Here is a 21,635-nt window from a genome sequence, read left to right as displayed (position 1 = left end):
ATTGGTCTGTATATAAAAAGGAACCCTAGGCAAGATCGATAGTTCATTGGGACTACCAAGACCGAGCGAACAAGATGAATACTTTGAAAGAGACATCGTTCCAGTTTGGGGATTGTAAAAAAGTTGTATCTTCCTCTAGTGTGACTAATACTGGATGGATAAGACCCAGGCATTGCGACGGAAAATGTCCGGAAGGAAACTGCGATTGTCCATGTGGTTACCATTGTAATTGCGTAACGGAGTTTGCAGACGAGTGCGATTGTGAGCCTTGCGATGTGTACGATGCTGTACGTTGTGACCTGAGCGATGCCGTAAAGCATCATGGGAACTTTAGTGTCCCTACCCCTATCATGGAAAGCGATGCTGTGCGTGTCAAACCTGAGGGATGCGAAAGCGATGCCGCTCGTCCTCTTAGACATTTTACCGGGTTTAAAGGGGAATGTTCACCTTCACGTCTACCCCCCTACGGATGTCATCCAGCCCTGAGCAAACTCCTGTTCCTGTCACCCAACCCTCATCGAAACGAACCTGTGAAAAACGAATATTCGTTTCCTGTGCGTTTGTCGGAATACTGCGACTTTGAAAATCGTCTTCAATCGTTCAAAGGAAAATGGCCTAAGTATCTGGGAGGACCGACCCCCGAAGAATTAGCCAGAGCCGGATTTTTCTACTTGGGCGAAGGAGATAAAGTCAAGTGCTTCAGTTGCGGTGTGTCACTTCACCACTGGGAACCGCAAGATTTGGCCTACGTTGAACATGCTCGATGGTCACCGAATTGTCATTACTTACCCTTAGTGGGACCGAGACATTGAAGTAACTTCTTACCATAATAATCTGTTCATGGATACTTTACAAGAGAACATTCGTGCTTTGCCTGTGGAGTTGAGAGAACGCATTTACCGAGAGCTGGTCAAAATACAAGTGAAACGTAAAGAACAATTGCATCCGTTACGTCACCGGTGTTTGAACCACTGGTACCTGAAGGCTATACAAGGATTGATTCAATTGAAAGTGTTCCATCGGACAGACATTGATCAACGATCCTCTAGTTTTAAAAAGGATTGGTTTGGTATGGACGATTGCAGTTACATCATTGTAAACGTACTGCATCGAATTCCAGAGGAAGAGTTAACGAATTACCAACATCTTGAACACAATGTCAACTTAGTGAAAGAGGAAACTTCTGAACGAATTGTAATGTGTAGATTAGTGACTCAACGATTTAAATTCGACACTGAAGTGAAACCATGTTTGTGCAAAGAGTACATTTCTTGTGTCAGACCAAAGAGGATTTAGTATGACCTATTCATGGATACTTTGCTAGAGAACATTCGTGCTTTGCCTGTGGAGTTGAGAGAACGCATTTACCGAGAGCTGGTCAAAATACAAGTGAAACGTAAAGAACAATTGCATCCGTTACGTCACCAGATCTTTAACCACTGGTACCTGAAGGGTATAAGAGAACTGATTCGTCAGAAATTGTTTCAGTGGTCAGACCTTGTTCAATACTTCCAGGCCCCCGATGATTCACGTGTTGATCATTTTGGTTACTTCGAGATTCACCTAGAGCAACCCATTGAGGAAGACGAGGTAAAGGATTACCAACATATTTTCCGTGGAATCTACTTAGCGGAAGAGGAAACTTCTAATCGAACTCTGACGTTTCGGTTACAGTATGCAAGATTTACATTACCAACTGGAGAACGAAGATCACTGGCTAGAAAGTACGTGTATTCTTTTCGAAACAAAGAGACTATAAAAACAGGCAGCTATGCCACGACTTATGTCGTATGTCATCCAACAGATTCCGTGGAAGGAACTCAATGACCATATTCAAACCGTGGATCATTACCATCGATTATTACAAGAACTGTATCCATTCAATTTGGGACGACAAGTGGTGTGTGTCTTAGTGACTTGTTTTCTGGGATTTCGTTTACCAGCCGATTCTTTGTGGACTCTTTACGATCAGTACTTACCACCTCCATGGCCTTAAATGGTCACGAAAAACTCCTTTTGCTCAAAGCCTTGCGGTTTCATCTGGATACTTCTCGACCTCAACAGGAAAAAAAGATTCGTCAACTTTTAGCTACCCAAGACGTGTATGACGATGTGTGTGTAGCTTGTGACTTACACCCTCATTGGACAGATGTTCGTGACTTTAAAAAGGGGGGTTTTGAGGCTTGGACCCAAGAAGTGGCCCAGTATGCACAAGAGTTGTTCAAGGAAAAAAGTTACTTTTCAACCTGTGTTAGTGACGGTGCCAGAAGAACCCGTCACCGAGAACAACCACTCGCTTCAGGACAGGACTGTCATGGACATTCCTGAAAGGTCATTCCGGGAGGACACTTGTGTGACAATACCTCATGTAGAGACTGTAAGAACATTACACACTGTCCCTAGGACATCTTGGTTACCCAAAACATGTTGTACAGACACTTGTTTATATTCCACTTTGATCGCTTTGCTGTGTTTTATATTCCTGTACATCACTATTTGGGTTGTATGTATTTTTGTCTTTCGTGTTCATATTTGAAACATTCAATAAACGTGTTCTGAAAAAGTATATAAACTCTTGTCTTGTTTGTTTTTCGTGTCACAAGTGACATTTCTCATACCATGGCTACCTCTGCTGTCTCTGCTCCCTCTTCCTCTACTGTCAAAGTCATCGACGAACACTTAGATCGTGCCAGTTGGGAGGCTTTGTATCTTCGCCATCCCTTTAACATGCTCATTGCTGGACCTAGCGGTTCAGGCAAAACCGAATTCGTCAAACGTTTGATCGAACATAAACATCATTTGATCGATCGACCCCCTCAACGGATCGTGTGGTGTTACAAAGAGTGGCAATCGGCGTACAGCCTCTTGCGAGAAAGTCAAGGCGATTCCATCGTGTTTGTGGAAGGCATTCCTAAAGAAGACGACGGCATCGTCTCTGACTCCCGTCAAACCCATTTGGTCATTTTCGACGACATGTTAGGAGAAGACGAAGAAGAAATTAAATTGTGGTTCACGCGCAAAGGGCATCACCGTAATGCCAGTGTCGTTTACATCACCCAAAATTTGTTTCAACAAAGTAAAGCCCATCGCACCATCAGTCTCAATGCACATTACGTGGTCTTGTTTAAAAGCCCTCGAGATAAATCGCAAGTGCAAGTCTTAGCCAAACAGTTAGGAACGCCTTGGCTGACTCAGGCGTACGACGATGCCACTCAAACGCCACACGCCTATTTACTCATCGATTTGAAACCTACCACTCCCGAGGATTTGCGATTTCGTACCCACTTGTTTCACCACTGGTGCCAAGACGGAGGGCCTGTCCTGTACACGTCTCCGTCCTCGACTTCATTTCACTCCCTATCAAAAAATCTATAAAAACCTCAGACCCTTTTTCGTCTGTCTCACACTCAGTGCGAACATGACGTCCCTTCAGTCGCATCTTCCCGTCAAATTGATTCGTGCCTTGTATGGCATCAGTCGAGAAAAAGATCCACAAACACGAGCTCGTGTCTTAGAAGCTAGTCTCAAAGAAGTCTTACGATGGTTCACGGTGACGGCACGTCAATTACTCCAAGGAATCATTCAGATTCCTCATCAAACCAAACGCTTTTTCGATCGAAACAAAGTCGCTTTGGTCCAACTGGCCGATCCCCGCATCGACACTCAAACCAAAAAACAAATCATTTTGAAACCTGGAGGGAGCGGTACTCTAGGAGGGGTCATCATTCGCTCACTCTTAAGATGGGATCCTAATGCCCCCAAAGTTATCCCTAAGACAAAAGTTCAACGAAGCCCCAAGAAGAAAAAGACCAGGTCCCCAAAGAGAAGAACTTCTCCAGTGGCGGGACCCTCCTCTTACCAGACACCACCCCGAAAAAAGAAAAGAAGCCCCCAGAAAAAGAAACAGAGAAAAAGTCCTCAGAAAAAGAAAAGTCCACAGAAGAAAACTAGTCGCAAGAGAGGCACTGCGGCCAGGACGCAGCCTTACACTCGCAAACCACGACCTGCCACAACGTCTCCGGCAGCCTCACGTTTGTCCACTTCTCCGTTGATGTCACCAGGAACTGAAGAGTACTTGGAGACGTTGATTACACCAAGAACTTCTCCGTTGATGACCCCCAAAAGAACTTCCCCAGTGGCAGGACCCTCCAATTTAGTGGCAGTGGCTGCTGCTCACAAAGTACCTTCTCCCAAAATCAAAGTCCAAGAAAGATCGGGCATGTTACAAAGTTTACTGGATTTGTCCAAGCAAGAACTGGCTCGATTTAGTCCGTTGCGTACCCCTGCACGACGTGTCATGCCTGTCCTCAAACTGATAAAACGTAAAGACAATCAGTGGCGACGCGTTCCAGTATAAAAAGAGCCTGTGACCAAGTCGGGGTATCAGTGAACTTGTAAAAGATGTCACCTCCAAGAAGCCACAAAAGAAAGAGACAAAGGCAGACGCGTCATCCGACAAAGCGCTTAGCCAAGCATCGACATTACCCTAAGAAAAGACACAGTCGTTCCAAGAAAAAGAGGCGTCAACAAAGGGGAGGATTCCTTGGCGATTTTGGGAAAAACATTGTCACCTTTATGACAAAGCGATAGTCCCAAAAAAAAGATAAAAGGGTGTGCGTTAAGTCATCGACGTTAGTGTCTGTTCGGTGAATGTCCCGGAACCCACAAGCAAAAATGTCACCCTCCAGAAAACCCCAAGGAAAGAAAAGGAAAGGACTGCCACCACGTTTAGCTAAACATGGGGACATGTTATCTGTCCTGTCCAAAGCTTCTTCACCCCTACGAAAAAAACTCATTCAAACGGCCTCCAAAGAGGTCATCGATACCGTGTGCGAATGTTGTTTGAACGTTTTGAAAGGCACGATCCCTTTGTCCAAACACCAGAAACAATGCTTAGGCAAACATCGTCACGTTCTTCGCCAAATGGTTCGAAAGAAAATTCCCATTCGTCAAAAAAAGAAGATGTTGGTCCAACGTGGAGGCATTTTACCTCTCTTGTTAGGCCCCATACTGAAAGGAGTCTTGGGAACCATGTTGGGAGGACTGGTGGGAGCAAGATAAAAAGGCCTCGGAAGTTCCAAGATCTCAGAATCGACCCCTGACAACCCCATGGAAGGACGAAAACTAGCTTTAGTGCCTTACAAACGATGGATGGAATACCATCGGTGGCAAGAACAACGCACTCCGCATTTACCTCCCAATCCCAATTTGAGCGAGATGTCCCAGTTACAACACGAATTGCAATCCTTGATGGATCGCCAAGATTTGTCCGAAACAGAAAAATCGCAAAAGTACGGTCAACTCTTGCAAAGACTGCAACTCTTTCACCAGAAAGCTTTAGACGAAACAGCTTTACCCACTCTAAAAGATTTTAAGACCTTGATGAAAAGTCCAGCACCATCATCATCATTACCACCACCACTACCATCCCCATGGGTCATCAGAGATCTACCCCACAAAGACCTGAGGAAGAAGAGATGCGCGAAGTGTTTCAAACACCGTCAGCAGCTCCCATTTCGAGTAAGATTGCAGCATCCTTGTTGACCCCGTCCCCCACACCCCAACGAGAAGAAATGAAAGCTTGGGTTAAAAAGATGATGTCCACGCCTCCTTCGACAGAAGTGAAAAAGAAAGAAGGGAAACCAGAAGCGAAAAAAGAAAAGAAAACCAAAGCCATTCCATTGCCACCTCCACCTCCACCACCACTACCTTCGACTTCTACTCCCGTAGCCCATCGGACACGTAAATCCGTTTCCAAACCACCCTTTCGTCCCACCCAAAGTAGCATCACCGAAGAGTGGGTGACTTATTAACACACAAAAAAAATGGAAAAAGTCTTAGCCAGCATTTACTACGATCCCTCGCATCCTGCAGGTTACGCAGGAGTTCAAAAATTGTATCGTGCTGCCAAAACGCGACTGAAAAGTCTCCGTTTACCTCAAGTGCAACGATGGTTACAAGAACAAGCTACCTACACTTTACACAAACCCATTCGACGCAAGTTTGCCAGAAGTCGCACCCGAGTGGAAGGCATCGATCATCAATGGCAAGCCGATTTAGCCGATGTCTCTCATTTGGCCAGCTACAATCGTGGCTACAAATATTTGTTTTGTGTCATCGACGTCTTTTCCAAATTTGCCTGGGTCGTGCCCTTGACTTCCAAATCGAGCAGCGAGTTAGTGCGAGCCCTGCAACGGGTGTTAAAACAAAGCGGTCGTCACCCTCTTCGATGGCAAACGGACAAAGGCACCGAATTTCTGAACCAAGCTTTCCAAAAAGAATTAAAGAAACGTGACATTCATTTTTTTACCACCGAGAATCCCGAAACCAAAGCCAGCATCGTGGAACGTTTTCAACGCACTTTGAAAGAACGCATGTGGAAATATTTTACTCATCACCACACTCTCAAGTACATCGACATCTTACCGCACCTGGTGCAAGCGTACAACCAATCTTACCATCGAAGCATCGGACGTGCCCCGCAAGACGTGACTCCCGACAACGAAGTGTTGGTGTTTGAGCGTCTGTTCGGTACGTCCCCGACGAGGGCTGTCCCCAAGAAAAGTGGAGAGTTGGCCGTAGGAGATTGGGTGCGCATTGGCAAAACCAAACGCACTTTCGACAAAGGTTACTTACCTAACTGGACGACCGAACTGTTTCGCGTCACTGGACGAGTGCATGGCCGTCATCCTGCCGTCTATAAATTGGAAGACATGAACGGAGAAGTACTCAAAGGAACGTTTTATTTGCCCGAGTTACAACGTGTCACCAAAAAAGAAGACGACGTGTACGACATCGAAAGCATTCTCGAACGCAGAACCCGTAAAGTGGGCAAACGACGTGTCAAAGAAGTCAAAGTACGTTGGAAAGGATATCCACCCAGTTTCGATTCTTGGATCGACGCTTCGCAAGTCATCGACTATAAAAAGAAGAAGTGACCATCATGCCCTTTCACACAGCAGACGCAGCTACGTCGACCAGTCCTTCTTCACCCAGTTCTTCTGTGCAAGATTTACAAAAACAACCCTTGTGGGTGTGGTGTGGAGAACGTGTGCCTAAAACGCAAATCGTCTTTTTCTGCCAAATCTTCGTGGTGTATTGTGTCATCGGGGCAGCCATTGCCAATTTGAGTTTGCAGCAAGGAGACAAACAATTGTGGACCATTTTATTGAGCAGTTGCATCGGTTACCTGCTTCCCAATCCCTCCCTGAAATTCTCCTCGAACGGGAACGTTGTGTCCAGTGCCAGTGCCAGTCACCACTCCAACCACAATCAGAACCCCATTTTGGGCGGAGACACGCCTCTGACGTCCATTAATAACCCCTCGGACAGCCACAGAACTCTGGAATTATGAGTCACCAAAACCAATTTTACTTAACCTTACCCAGTGACAGTTCCATGGAGGTGTTTCCCCACAACACGTTGTGCTGTTACACGGCCAAATTACCTCAGACCATCCCCTTAGATCACGAAGCCCATTGGGAAGTGGCTTTAGTGGAAATGATTCACCCGACCCAAGTCCTCAATGTCCTTCCCAATCAAAATGTTTTTGATGTGGAAGTTCATGACGAACAATTGCAACAGTACTTGGATACCTATGGCAAATATGACAAGAAAACCCCTGGCACAAAAAATCAAAAGTACACCACCTATCACTTGTTCATTCCCCCAGGGTATTATTTTAGTGGTCAACATTTGGTGAGCACCATTACCTCCAGGTTTAATGTCGTGTTTCTGAAAGCTTTGGAAAGTGTCAAAAAAAGTGTCACCATGGAATACCACAAAACAGCTCGTCGCTTCTTGATGAAATTTGACGGGAGTAAAATCCTGTCCATTTTATTTTGTCCTGAATTGTTTGACATGTTGGGCGGAGACATGGACATGAGAATGGCGATGATGAAGAAAAACGAATCACCCATCGTTTACGACAACGAGTCTTTTAGCAAGTTATTTCGTGCCCCGGTAGAACTGAACCAAGGACTGAATTTGATGTTTGTGTACTCCGATGTGGTGGAGTATAACGTGGTGGGACACACCTCTGTACCGTTACTGCGTGTCATTCCTTTCAAAGTGGATTCTGCCACGAACGCTGACAAGGAAGGTGGAAACACTTATCACGTCCACCGCGAATTTGTCCATCCTCACTATTTGCCTGTCAGCAAGTCGTATTTGGACACGGTCAACATTACTATAAAAGGAGATTTGGGACAAAATATTCCATTCACCAAAGGAAAAGTCACGGTGAAACTCCATTTTCGAAAACGGTTCTCTCACGATTCGTAAGTAAGTCATGTATCCAGTGTACCGAGGGGTTGCTCGACAGCGAGGACACGGTTTAGGAGACATGCTGAAATCGGCCTTTCGTTCGGTGGCTCCGGTGTTGAAACCGATGGTGACACGCGGATTGCACGCCTTGAAAGATGCGGCACTGACGCAAGGCAAAGAATTTCTCCAAAATGTCATCATCGACAAACAAAACCCTAAAGGAGCCTTCATGAGGGCAGGCAAAAATGTCTTGCTGCAAACGGGTAAAGACATTTTGGGCCGACGAGACACACCTATAAATGCCCTGCACGCTACCGAGTCAGGCATTCAGCAAGGACAAGGCAGAAAGAGACGACGAAGAAAACACCCTTTCACCAGACTTCAAGCGAGAAAGGCCAAGAAAAGAAGAACCGTTCGAGACTTAGACGTTTTCGATTATTGAGAAAGAGAAAAAAAATGATGCACCGAGAGTCTTGCGCTTGTTCCAAGACGGAACTGGACCTGTTTGCCATGCCCCCCACCATGATGACCATGCAAGAGTCCCAGTGGGTGGAATTTCATCCCGTCTCCTCTTTGACGAAATCAGCTCCCATCGAGTTTGAAATCAAAGGACAACCCGAAGATTACATCGATCTGAATAGCAGTTACCTGTATTTGAAAGTGAAAGTGATCAAAACGGACAACACCAATCCAGGAGGCGATGCTAGAGTAGCTCCTGTCAACAATTTCATGCATTCCTTATTTAGCGAAGTGGACTTGTACTTGAATAACAAACTGGTCAGCAGCAGCATGGATACTTACCCATATCGTGCCTACTTGGAAAATCTCTTGACGTACGGAAAAGAAGCCAAGAATACTCATCTGGATGCTTGCGTGGTATGGAAACCTGACACAGCAGGTGTAGGCACGTTTAGCGACACAGTCCTGACAGAAGATGACAATCCTCACAATGTGGGGTTTAACGACCGTCGTAAGAAAATTCTGCAAGGGCGAAGTTTAGAACTGATGGATCGTTTGCATTTGGACATGTGGTTACAAGAAAAGTATTTGCTCAACGGGGTGGATATCCGTCTGAGACTGAATCGTAGCAGTGCCACTTTCCATTTGATGGCCCATGCCAACGAATACAAAACTATCATTCAAGAAGCCCGACTTTACGTGCGTCGTGTGGAAGTGTTACCTAAAGTGGGAAACGACGTCAGTCAGACGTTGAGCAGAACGACTGCCAAGTATCCGATACGACGCGTAGAAGTGAAAACGTTCACCATTCCTGCTGGACAGCGATCTATAATCGAAGATCATCTGTTTCAAAGACAGTTACCCAAACGTTTGATTGTTGGTATCGTCAGGAATTCAGCCTTCAACGGAACCCACGATCAAAATCCTTTTGAGTTTCAACATTACAATGTGTCCAAGATCGAAGTCAGTCGCGACGGCAAGACCTTGTGTACCCGACCCTTTGAGCCCAACTTTGGTGTCGCAAAGAATTATTTGAGATCGTACTTGTCCCTGTACGAAGCCACGGGGCAGTTAGGAACCAACACCAGTCACGGTATTTCGTACGACGATTATGCAGGAGGCTATGCTTTGTGGGGTTTTGATTTCACTCCAGACCAAGGCAGCGACGAGGGACATTTCCACCCTATAAAATCAGGCCAGATTCGTGTGGAACTTCAGTTTGCAAATCCACCTCCAGATCACACAGTGAACGTCATCCTGTATGCAGAATTTGACAATACCATAGAAATCAACAGTTTGAGAGAAGTTATTCTAGATTACTAGAAGTCATGGAAGACTGTTATCCCTCTTTACCTAGTGGAGAAACTTTGGACATGAAATGTGAGGAGACTGTGGAAGAAGAAGAAGTGATCATAATGAAGTCGAGATGGCCAGAACAAGAAGCACATTTAGTCTCCTGTTTTGCCAAACACTTGGTCGATAAAATGACGGAATTGATCAAGAAAAATTGCTATGGATGTCAAAACGATCATCCCAGTCAAATTCAACACGATAAATGCCTGATGTTAAGTCAAGAAGAAAAATTGGACGAGTATCTGGACGAAGCTTGGAGTCTCATCTCGAACAAAGACGTGTTGCACCAGTGGTATAAAGACTTGCGTGAACATTCTTGTCCACCATTAACCAGTCAAGAGATCCATCGTATCGAAGCTCTCCTAAATCAGAGTGAGGAAACAGAACGAATAACCGTTTATTCGTCAGACATTTTCAAGCAAAAAGTCAGGATCGAATTGACAACTTATTATTACCTGTGAAGAAGAAGAAAAAAACAACACAGAAAACAATGGATACCTGGGAACTTTATTACCTTTTGAACCACAGTTCGTATACGGCTTCTTGGAATCCTGTCGTCTGTGCTAAAGATGAACTCCCTCATCGCAAACCTAAAGACCATCAAGCTTACGTGATCAACACGGACGACAGTCATCTCCCAGGAACCCACTGGGTAGCCGTCTACTTTCCTCAAGAAGGATGTGTGGAATATTTCGATTCGTACGGATTGCCCCCTTTGGAAAACGATATCATTGACTTTATGAGAAGAAATGCTGAAACCACCCGATTCAATAATGTGAAATTACAAGGCACAGATTCCTTGGTGTGTGGACAGTACTGTGTGTATTTTCTGCATCATCGCAGCCTGGGCTATTCCTTAGAACATTTAGTGACTCATTTCGATCCTCGTTCTTCTGCTAGAAACGATGTGAAAGTAGATCGATGGTTTTGTGACCATTATGCTTATCTTTTGTCTCAAGCTAGGAAACGTAGTGTCCATCAATGGCCTAATGATTTCCAACAGTGGAAATCACAATTTCATTCACAACGTTGTCAGCCCTGTTTAAAGTAGATTGTCCATTGAGATAAAAATGTTTGTGATTTGAAAAAAATTGTTTGATGTTATAGTGTTGGATTATTGTTAAAAATGTTAGAGTTGTTGTTTAGTGTTAAGTGATTTTTGAATAAAAAATGTTGTGCTTTGAAAAAAATGTCTTTGTCTTTTGTTTAGCTATAAGAATGTTGGATTGATGCTCTTTCATTTCTTACTATCCCTCTCAAGACACTTAGTTAGTTAGTTAGTTGGATTATAGTGATGACACTCACTAAACGTTGCGACTCGAAAACCGTGTGGGGGATGTTTTCCTTCACGTCCGCGCTTTGACTTTAAGAACCGGGGTTGTTCCCAGTCTAACCATCCATTGTCGACTCATCCTCTTAAGAAGATGTGCTCCAAACTAGCTAAACTCAACGAAGCCTACGTGAATTTGCATAGGGTCAGACACAGTCTGATACCGAAGCCAGAAGAAATAGAGAATGTGAGAATGTTAAAAATCACTGAAGACCTGATAGAAGAGCTCTTCAGAGAAGAAATGAACAGGGAAAAAGAAGAATGGACAGAGAAGTACAGACTTCAAAAACAGCAGCAACAACAGCAGCAGCAACCTGAAGCTGACAGAGGCTTTGTCGATTGTCGTATCGACACTAAAGAGTTCTTCTTCTCTTTCCGAAGAAGCAGACCTATCGCCAGAAAGTCTATCCTCAGAGGACATCGCATTCTTAGAAACTAAAAAGAATGCCATAGCAAACAAAAAAAACAGCCCTTTTCAGGGCTACCCAATACTCTAGAAAAGAAATAACGATCCATTTGCCAATGTGTGTAGGTAGAGTAGTGTGAAAATAAACACTGACTCTTTTCAAAAAATGTGAGGGTATGTGTTTGTGTATAGGATTGTGTGTTTGTGTGTTAGTAAATGATCAAGTAGGTTGGTGTGGATAGTAGATTAAAATTATATCTTTTCTTAGTGTTTGAGGTGTATATTTGGGGTTAGATTGGATTGATTTGAGTATGTGGATAGTCTATTGAAGTGATTTATAAAAAATTTTAAAATAGTAATGGGTAGAATAAAAAGTGAGTGAGTGTTTCTTTTAGGTCCGCGCGTTGTTGTTTTTTTTGGTCATGATCTAGGTAAGATGAATTTTATGTTATTAGGGGATGTTTTCCATCACGTCCGCGCTTTCAGTATAACTTGAAACCCGTTCGGAAGTCCAGTTACCCTTGTTGATTGATCAACACCAAAAAATGAACACGAGACTTGAGAAACTGTTGGAGCTTCATGTGCATCTGGAATATGCCAGGCGCATATTAAATGAACTGGCCGCGGAAGCCATTGTCGAGGAGGGAAGGATAAGAGAGGAGGAAAGAAGAAACAAAGAAGAGGAGGAGAGAAGATATAAAGAAGAAGAAGAAAGAAGATATAAAGAGGAAAGAAGAAACAAAGAAGAGGAGGAGGAGGAAAAGGAGAGAAGAAAAAATTTCAAAATCCCAGAGAGCGAAAATTGGGATTCTGAAGCGACATATCCTGCCTCTGCTCTCTCCCCCCAAAAGGTAAAAAGTAACTGGGGGATAAGATGCGTATGTGGCGCCAGGCCTGGAAGGTGCCACCATTAACCAGGTGCCCATGAAGTTCCAAACAAAACAGCCCTTTTCAGGGCTACCCAATACTCTAGAAAAGATATAACGATTAATTTGCCAATGTGTGTAGGTAGAGTAGTGTGTATATAAACACTAACTCTTTTTTAAAAAAATGTGAGGGTATGTGTTAGTGTGTTTGTGTTTGTAAGAGTAAAGGTATGTTTGTGCGAATAGTAGATTATGGGTTTCTTTATTGTTTCTTAGCAAATGTGGAGAGTATAGTTTGGGTTATATTATATGAAATGAAAAAGTAGGGGATGTTTTCCTTCACGTCCGCGCGTTGTTCGGTCATGATCTAGGTAAGATCCATTTTATGTTTTTAGGGGGATGTTTTCCTTCACGTACGCGCTTTAAGTATAAGAACCCACAGTATTCGTCGTTCAAACCATTCTGCAAAGAATAAAAAGAAGATGGCGTCAAACCAAATGGACAAAATACAAACCTTGCAAGACGTTTTAGACAACTTAGGAATAATGGAACAGATGCTAATAAGACTCGTTGAAGACCATTATTCCTATAGTCCCCATCGTGTGAAGATGGAAATTAATAACGTAAGGAAAGCAAAGGACAAGATTAGTAGTGTCATGAAAGAGATCAAGGAGGAGAAGGAGGATGAAGAGGAAAGAATAAGAATACGCAAATGGAACGAAAAAATTGAAAAAGAAGAAGAAAATGAAAAGAGGAAGAAAGAAGAGGAGGAAGAGAAGAAGAAAGAAGAGGAGGAGAAGAAAAAAAAGAAAGAGAAGAAGAGTGTAGGAGATAAAATAAGAACTTGGTGGAGGAAAAGAAGAAATTAGAAGAAGAAGAAGAAGAAAACCCAAAGGCCCTTTTCAGGGCCAGCCATATATCTCGAAAAGAGATAGCCTTACCATTGCCTACCCCTTTTTTTATTTAGTTTTTTTTAAAAAAAAAAATAGAGACCCTCCCTGTTTCAATTTTACATAGACCCGATACAGACCCAGGGGTTTTTTGTCCATGTTAAATTTACATAGACCCTATACAGACCCAGGGTGATTAATGTTAAATTTACATAGACCCTATACAGACCCAGGTTAAGTCTGTAATGCTAATTCCCATAGACCCTATATCGACCCACGATTTTTCTCCATGTTAAATTTACATAGACCCTATATCGACCCAGGGGTGTTTTTAATGCTAATTCCCATAGACCCTATAGTGCCCCACTTCACTACTAACAATATTGCACGTAATGGCTGTCAAATAAATTTAATAGCACAATATCGTATGCAATTCTAAAATAACAGCTGTAAATAAGCACCGAGCTATAAAAACACGCATACATAGATATTCACTTTTTAATAAAAAACCTTACAACACTACACAATTACACACAATGGCTGTTTTATGTATACCAATTTAATTGTTTGTATGTTAGTTTTAACAATTTTTTTTATTATTTCATCACATACTATTGTAATATTATATGCTGGACTTGACCTTGTCCACAACTGAGTTCATTTTTGCTTGACCTGACTGATCTTTTTAATTATTTCATTTTATGTAAACAACTGATACATAGCTAAAGTATTCTTTATGTATATGCTTAATATTGTGATCTTTATTAACAGAAGAAGTATGGGTGAAGGGCTAATTTCTCGGCATATACCCCCCCCCCCAAAAAAAAACAACATTAGACATGAGTAATGGTTGAAACACCAATGACATATTTTTAAACAAAATCTAAATGATATCATTGTATAAGTACGTAATTTATGGTTAGTATTTCAAAATCTTTATCCTTAGGTACAAAAATTTGTAATGTAGAAGATATTGAAAAATAACGGAAAATAAGGAAAGTTAACTAAAAGATACATGCAGTGGCAAAAAGTAAAATGAGGATGGGTAAAACGTTATGAGTGACGAGAAGAGGAACAAGTACCATATAGCTGAATTTGACCGACAATCGCCTGGGGTAGTTCAGTCAGTATTGTATCAGTAATCGCTACAAAAACTGTTAAAATCGTATGACACAACAGGCTCTGTTGAGAATGGAGGCATAGTAACGATTTGTGATTGCAGAGACTTGTATTCGCGTCTCAATTGTGATTATCAAAGTTTCCTAACCCATTAAATAAATCTGAGTCAGAAAACACGTAAAGGAAGTGTGAAAAGTACAATGCGATCGCTGATTCTTTCTTGATACCGATACTGCAAGCTGTATAATCTGTAAAGGTCTGCTGTTTGCTATCAGTGCTTTATTTGTGTCTTGGTGTTAATTCTCACTGACCGTTGCTTCATTTTTTGCAGGGAAACTATATGGAGGAACTAGGAAGTAAAAGTCGATGACATCATGGGGCTAAGTCACATGGCGCTACGCGAAGTGGACAGGCCCATGAAAAAGTCTTTGAAAACACCCCATGCAGAACATAAACAGACAAAACAGAGACACAAATACATACTGGATACTTCTTCTATATCTTAAAAACCATACAGCTCCCGCACTGTATGATTGACCACTACACGATAATGTGGTCTTATAAACAATTTTGGATCCTTCAATAAAGAATAATCAGATAAATTAAATAAAGGAGGCTTAACTCGACCCAGGAGAAACACATAGAGAATAAAGAAGTGTGGACCTTGGATCTGGCTTAACCTACCTATCAACATCTTTAAAAACTATTACGAGGAACGACACATATTATCACTCAAATAATACAATAGGAATTTCTTTTATATATATAAACAAAATCTAAATAGTACACCGTTCCATCGTCAAAATTCGAAAACCATAAAACAAATTAAAAGATAAAATATAACATAGCATAACGGATCTTAAATCCAAAATTAGGAAGAAATACAACTGGGGAAGATATTTGATCTATACTTGCTGTCTCAAACATACAGAAAATGTAGCATACATACAATACAGCACCACTACATATAGCAAACACTGAGACCTAGGCGACCTCTAGCAAATGTCACAAAACTTTTAAAGGAAGGAACTTCGAGCAAGGTGAGGGAAACCAGGTTCGGACGAACACTAAGGAAACATAAATAACCCATAAAAAATTCTAAAAACTAAATTTTTGATATAAAATTTTGTTTTAAATAAAACATACAACACATCTGTGGGGTGGAACACACAAACATCCTTTTTATTTTTTGGGAAATGGTGGTAGTGGGGCATCTTCTGGTGCCCCCCAAACCTCCCCATGTTTTAGCAAAATATGTAAAAATATAATTGACTAAGAAGTGAATATATATGGGTATTGTAGAAAAGCTGTCATAAAATGATAAGTGCACGTACTTCTTCTTATTCTTATTAATCAAGCTTTTAAAAGTCCTTTTTAACCCGGGCTTTTCCGTTCTGGTCCTTTCTGACCCGTCACCGACCTTTCTGGACAGAGCCTCTTTAACTCGGGCCTTTTCCGTACCGGTCCTTTCTGACCCGTTATCCTCTAAAATCAGAAATGTACACTTATATACGGTGGCAAGGCCAGCCTTAGCGTTAGTAATTTTTATAAAAAATATTTATAGAGAGAAAGTCATTTTAAGGTGTTGGAATAAAATGTTAAGTTCAATATCATATAAACTTGTTTAAAAGTTTATTTCTAAATGTTGTGTTCACAAGGGGCCCAGCGCGTACATTCAACAGGCCCTGCCCATAGGGGCTCGTATCGGCTTACAATTTACCTGTCATTCCATGTATTATAGTTATTATATAGTACATGTATGACAGGTAAATTGTAAGCAACGATACGAGCCCCTGTGGCCCCGCCAAGATGCTCCAAATCGGGGCCGCGTTTGCTAAGGCCGTTGCTGGCATCTGGCAGTAATGTACAAGTAACGGAGATAAAAAAATAAAGTAAAAGAAAGCAAAGTTACGAAGCACGAAATTATAAATAATTTTTTGTTGTTGTCGAGTTTTGTTGCTGTTGATATTAATGGATATGATGGCGCTTGTGTACTGTACTGGTACACTAATACTATTCAGAACGGTACGTAATATTTTAAGACAGCAAATAAAACATGTAGCCATATAGTACTAATATTAGTACCCTTACTCGCACCTCGTGGACAACCACAACAAATCAAGTTGAGGCTACGACATCGTAGCTAGCAGCCATATAGACCAGCAAGTTGTTCTCCACCTTTTTTTTTTTTGACTGGCCGCCAGTCAAAAAAAAAAAAAAAAAAAAAAAAAAAAGGTGGAGAATGACTTGCTGGTCTAGTAGCCATATAGTTGTATAGCTATGGGACTTAATATACATTTATTGTTATTTATTCGTTTATTTTTATCCCCGTTTAAGATACTCATTTTATGTTTTCATTTCTCCAAGTTTTCATCTAAAAGTTCTTGACCTGACATTTCAGAACCTTGGCTAAAACACCATCAATAAGTTTATAGCTATCGTTATTTTATTTTTGTTAAAAATATTGATAAAAAAGACAAAACAGACTTCAATTGCATAACCAATTAAATCTAGCAGATGGTGTTTTCATCAAATGCTGCATATTCACACCTGTTTCACATGCCTTTGATGTCCACATTAATTACACAGATAAGACAATAAGCAGAGTAGGTATTGTCATTTATAACCAGACATAAGTATCATTTAATATGTAACATTCAAAAACATACATTAAGGAAACTGATGAAAAATACATATTGGCAACAGTGATATAACAGAATTTAAACAGTGTTTGAACAGTGATTTTAAATGCAAGCAATTTGATTTAAGATGGAAAGAATGCAATGTCTTAAATGTGTGTGTGCAATTTGCATTTCACCATGCAAAAATTCTTGATTAGTGTGTTGTTTTGTGATATTATGGATAATATCGGAATGGTAAAAATAATGGTAACAAGAAAAAGCAAGAAACAGTTTCCATGTGGTGACTGTAAGAAAGACTGTGAGTTGGGCTATCTTCTGTGTGAGATACATCACTTTATTTGTATTTCTTTTTCCCAGGTTATATTTTGTTTAGGTTCTGTTGTGCATTTTTATTATTATGATTATTTGAATCTCTCTGCAATTTCTTTGAGTTGACAGTATGACCTTTCATTTTAAGTTACAAGCATAAATGTGTTGCGCTATTCCTCCAGAAGAACAGTTTTAATGAATAGACAGTTATTCCAACTCTTTGCAACAGGAGAAATGTGCCTTCAAGTTTAGTAAAATTTTACAATTAATTTATTTCCTAGAATACAAAGTGAATGTTTAAAAGGAGCTTACATTATTGTAAATTAAATCCCAGATATTCTTAAATGTTCTATCACAAGTCTAACAATATAGTGTTCCAAATGAATGCTAGTATTTAATGTGCTGATGGTCCAGTAACCTTGAATGATTTAATGTGATAACAATCTTGATGTATCACAGTGATATAATCCAGAGTGTCCTTGAATGAATTCACAATAATCCCACATTGGCATTATTCTAAATATGTTGTTAAGATAGGAATACATTATTTTGATGTATATGTCCCCACTTGTAGCAATAACCTTTTTAAAAAAAATCCATTATCTTAAACATTTAACAAATTCCTTTCTTGAACCTCCTAAGGTCATAATCTAGACTGGGTCTGGAACTCGGACTCAGATAAACAAAGCTTACTAAAAAGACAGAGAAGGTACACACCATCATTCTACCCTCAGTCATCAACAAAGGTCAAGGACTAAAAATAAATTTAGTATATATAACATTGTAATTTCTCAGATTCCATTCTAAAAATGTGTATAATTTATTTGTTTATAGTTACACCATAAGCAGGAATCTAATCTTCATGTGCCTAATTCCAAATGACTCTATACAAAACATCTTTTATATATTCTGCATCAGTGTTGTGAAATATCATTTCCTAAATATATTAAACAAACATCAAGACTTTTTTCTATATTAACAGAGCTTGCATCAAAAATGTCTTCTTTCTGCTGAAGCCAAATCTAAAACTGAGATATCTAATTTTGATACACCCACCACCTTCATATCTCCCAAATAAACACTTATATCTCACTTGTGGTTTAATTTAATTTATGTATGTATAATTTATGATTATGTGTCAGACACTGTAATAAGTATTGTATATTTTGTACATATATAATGCATTCATAGTTGTAATATTCTATTTTTGGAGACTACATAAAATCTTTAACATCACATTTATCATTTTAATCCTAAAAGTTTATTTCTTGCATTTTCTCAGCACCCATACAAATCTTTCATTTTTGTTTAATTTGAGAAATATGGAACTTTAGTTATACTTATCACAATTGGGTTTTAATAAATATATTTTAATTTACTTTAAAAAAAATTCAAATTATTGCTGAATATATATTATATAGGGTATGTTATACATATTTAATTTGTATTGTTTGTTGGTGTTTGTACATGATTATAGATTATAGATTGTAAGGGTAATTTTTTTTGGTAATAGCTAATTTTTGTCTATAACTGTAGATTATATTTTGAGATAATTATTTCTTGTAGGGAAATATGCTTATTTGGATTTGAGTTCAGGACATTGGTTTTCCCCTCAGGAATTACTGGCCTACCTAATATTTGACATGTTCTTTACTAAAATTTAAGTGAAATTACCTGTTCTTGTTTACAAATTAGAATGTTCTGGAAATTAACTTTTGACCCTCACCCTGGTCCTTGTTTTATGTCTTAGGTTTTTATATTTTGGTTGCTTACATGAGAATTATTTGTTCCTATCTTAACACCTGAAGTGGAATCAGTCTTTTAGTTGTGTTAAGTTTTCATTTGAGGGGATTTATTTATTTCTGACTAAATCATTATTTTGGGATCATTGTGAATTCATTCTGAGACATTTTGGATCATATTAGTGTGATATATCAAGACTGTTAACACTATTCCAGGCTATTTGTACATTAGCACTTACAATACTTGAGTTCATTCAGAATACCACTGGAATTCATTCAGAATACTCTATACTGTTGGACTTGTGATTGAACTTTTAGGACTATTTGGGATTTAATTCACAATATTGTAAGTTCTTTTTAAGTTTTCACATTTTTATTCTAGGGTAATAAATTATTTATTGAATTTTACTAAACTTGTTGGGTTTTGTTCTTTTCTGTTACGAAGCATAAGAACATAGAGGCATTAAAGGTGGATATTAAACATTTAATTTATAACAGCTTATCTATTTAGTCTCATTTTCATTTGATAAAAATTTATCCTCTCCTAATAAAATTATGATTGAAAATCTATGTTTGAAGTTAATATTCTACAAATGTATAAATGTTTATGGCATTATTTTGTGAATGTCTCATCACAACAGGCTGCTAAGGGGGTCTTGAAAAACTAAAAGCTTTTGTTCAGCGCTGGACTTTGTTGATTGATGAGAGGTACTGTTTTTGTGTACATCCCATAATACCTGTAAATCAGATTGCTGCCAATATCTTGTTCTTGTACATGTAGAGAAAAGGGTACATTTAAGAACAACTGGGGACAGCCTTTTCGACAGTGTATCTGTCCTTATATGTGGTAATGAATCCAAGACCATTGAACTGTACTAACAATACTACTTTAATGATTATGCCTGAGAGGTCTGTGATATCAAGGCATTCTAACAAATAAGTATTCAGATTTCGCTGCCAGATTATTATTATGACATATTGGAAAGGAATCAGATTGGGAAATTTTCCTTGACATGGACTGTGATTAACTGGCCATGATCACAATGCATCCATCACACAGCATCTATCCAGATGTAAATGGGTAAAGAAACTGGCATTTAGGACAATGACTGGGAGACTTTGAAACAATGCCGTTGTTTCTTTGGGTCATTCAAGAACAGTGCTTCAACATCAGTGTGTTCAATAGATATACCAGCCTTTTCAGCAAACATTATGCCAATGATTCTTAACTTGACTCAGTAATGAAAAACAAGGTCAGCTGGAATAATGTTTCTGTTACAATGAATTAATTGGCTTCAATGGCTGTCAGCTCTGGTAATGTTCTCATTGACAGGCCTCACACGTTTTTTTTGAAGAAAGAGAAGTTTACAATCATAACAGATAGGTTGGGACTTTTCAAAATAAATGAAAATCACAATGCATTACTGTGTGTACCACCTGGCATAAAGGAAAACATGTTCTTTGTAGTTGACAACAAACAAAAGGATGAGAGAACAAAAACTAGTAAGAGGAAAGAGTTTGAGGATGACTGTGGCTTATGGTGAAAGGTACTTCAACAAATTTTTGTCACACCAAACAAAAATCTGTCAACCTCATTAAGCGAGATCAATAATATTGCGTTGAGAAATAAATAAACGCATCTACAAGCAACTTGTACTGCAACCTGATACTTCTGACCTGTTATTAGTGCAGAGGGCATATAACAAAAATAAGAACTCTCAAGAATACAAGGGATGTGTAACTTGGATAGGAAATACACCAGACTCTAGGGCACTCCATCTATCTCAATTATGTAGTATGTTGGTGCATTTCCTGGAAGTAAAATTCATGGAAATATAATAAAACCTGAAGTACACAAAGAATACACAAGAATGAAACAATATGCAAAGGTGGTGGTTGCAAGTATGGTAAAGCATGACTCTGCCAAAAACATGTACAATAAACTAAATCTAAGTTATTTACAATATTTTCAAAAAGATCAAGGTTGTTCAAAACATTAAACACAAATATATAAAAAAAGACAAGAACACCAACCTGCCTAAGTTATAAAACAAAAGAATTCTTGTAGACCACATTCTAAATGTAGAAATTAAAGCTTATTCTCAGACCCATTCATTTATGTTGTCTGACCCATTGATTCCAGTTTGTTCATCATACTGTACACGTACAGAGCAAAACAAATCGCTAGTTCACTTCACATAAAGACAAATGTGACTCATTATTTAGAAAATAAGGTTGATGTCAATGTACAAAT

This window comes from Sinohyriopsis cumingii, chromosome 3, assembly GCF_028554795.1.
Source record: "Sinohyriopsis cumingii isolate HCF-2022 chromosome 3, ASM2855479v2, whole genome shotgun sequence".
NCBI lineage: Eukaryota > Metazoa > Mollusca > Bivalvia > Unionida > Unionidae > Sinohyriopsis > Sinohyriopsis cumingii.
Note: the sequence above shows the minus strand (reverse complement) of the source record.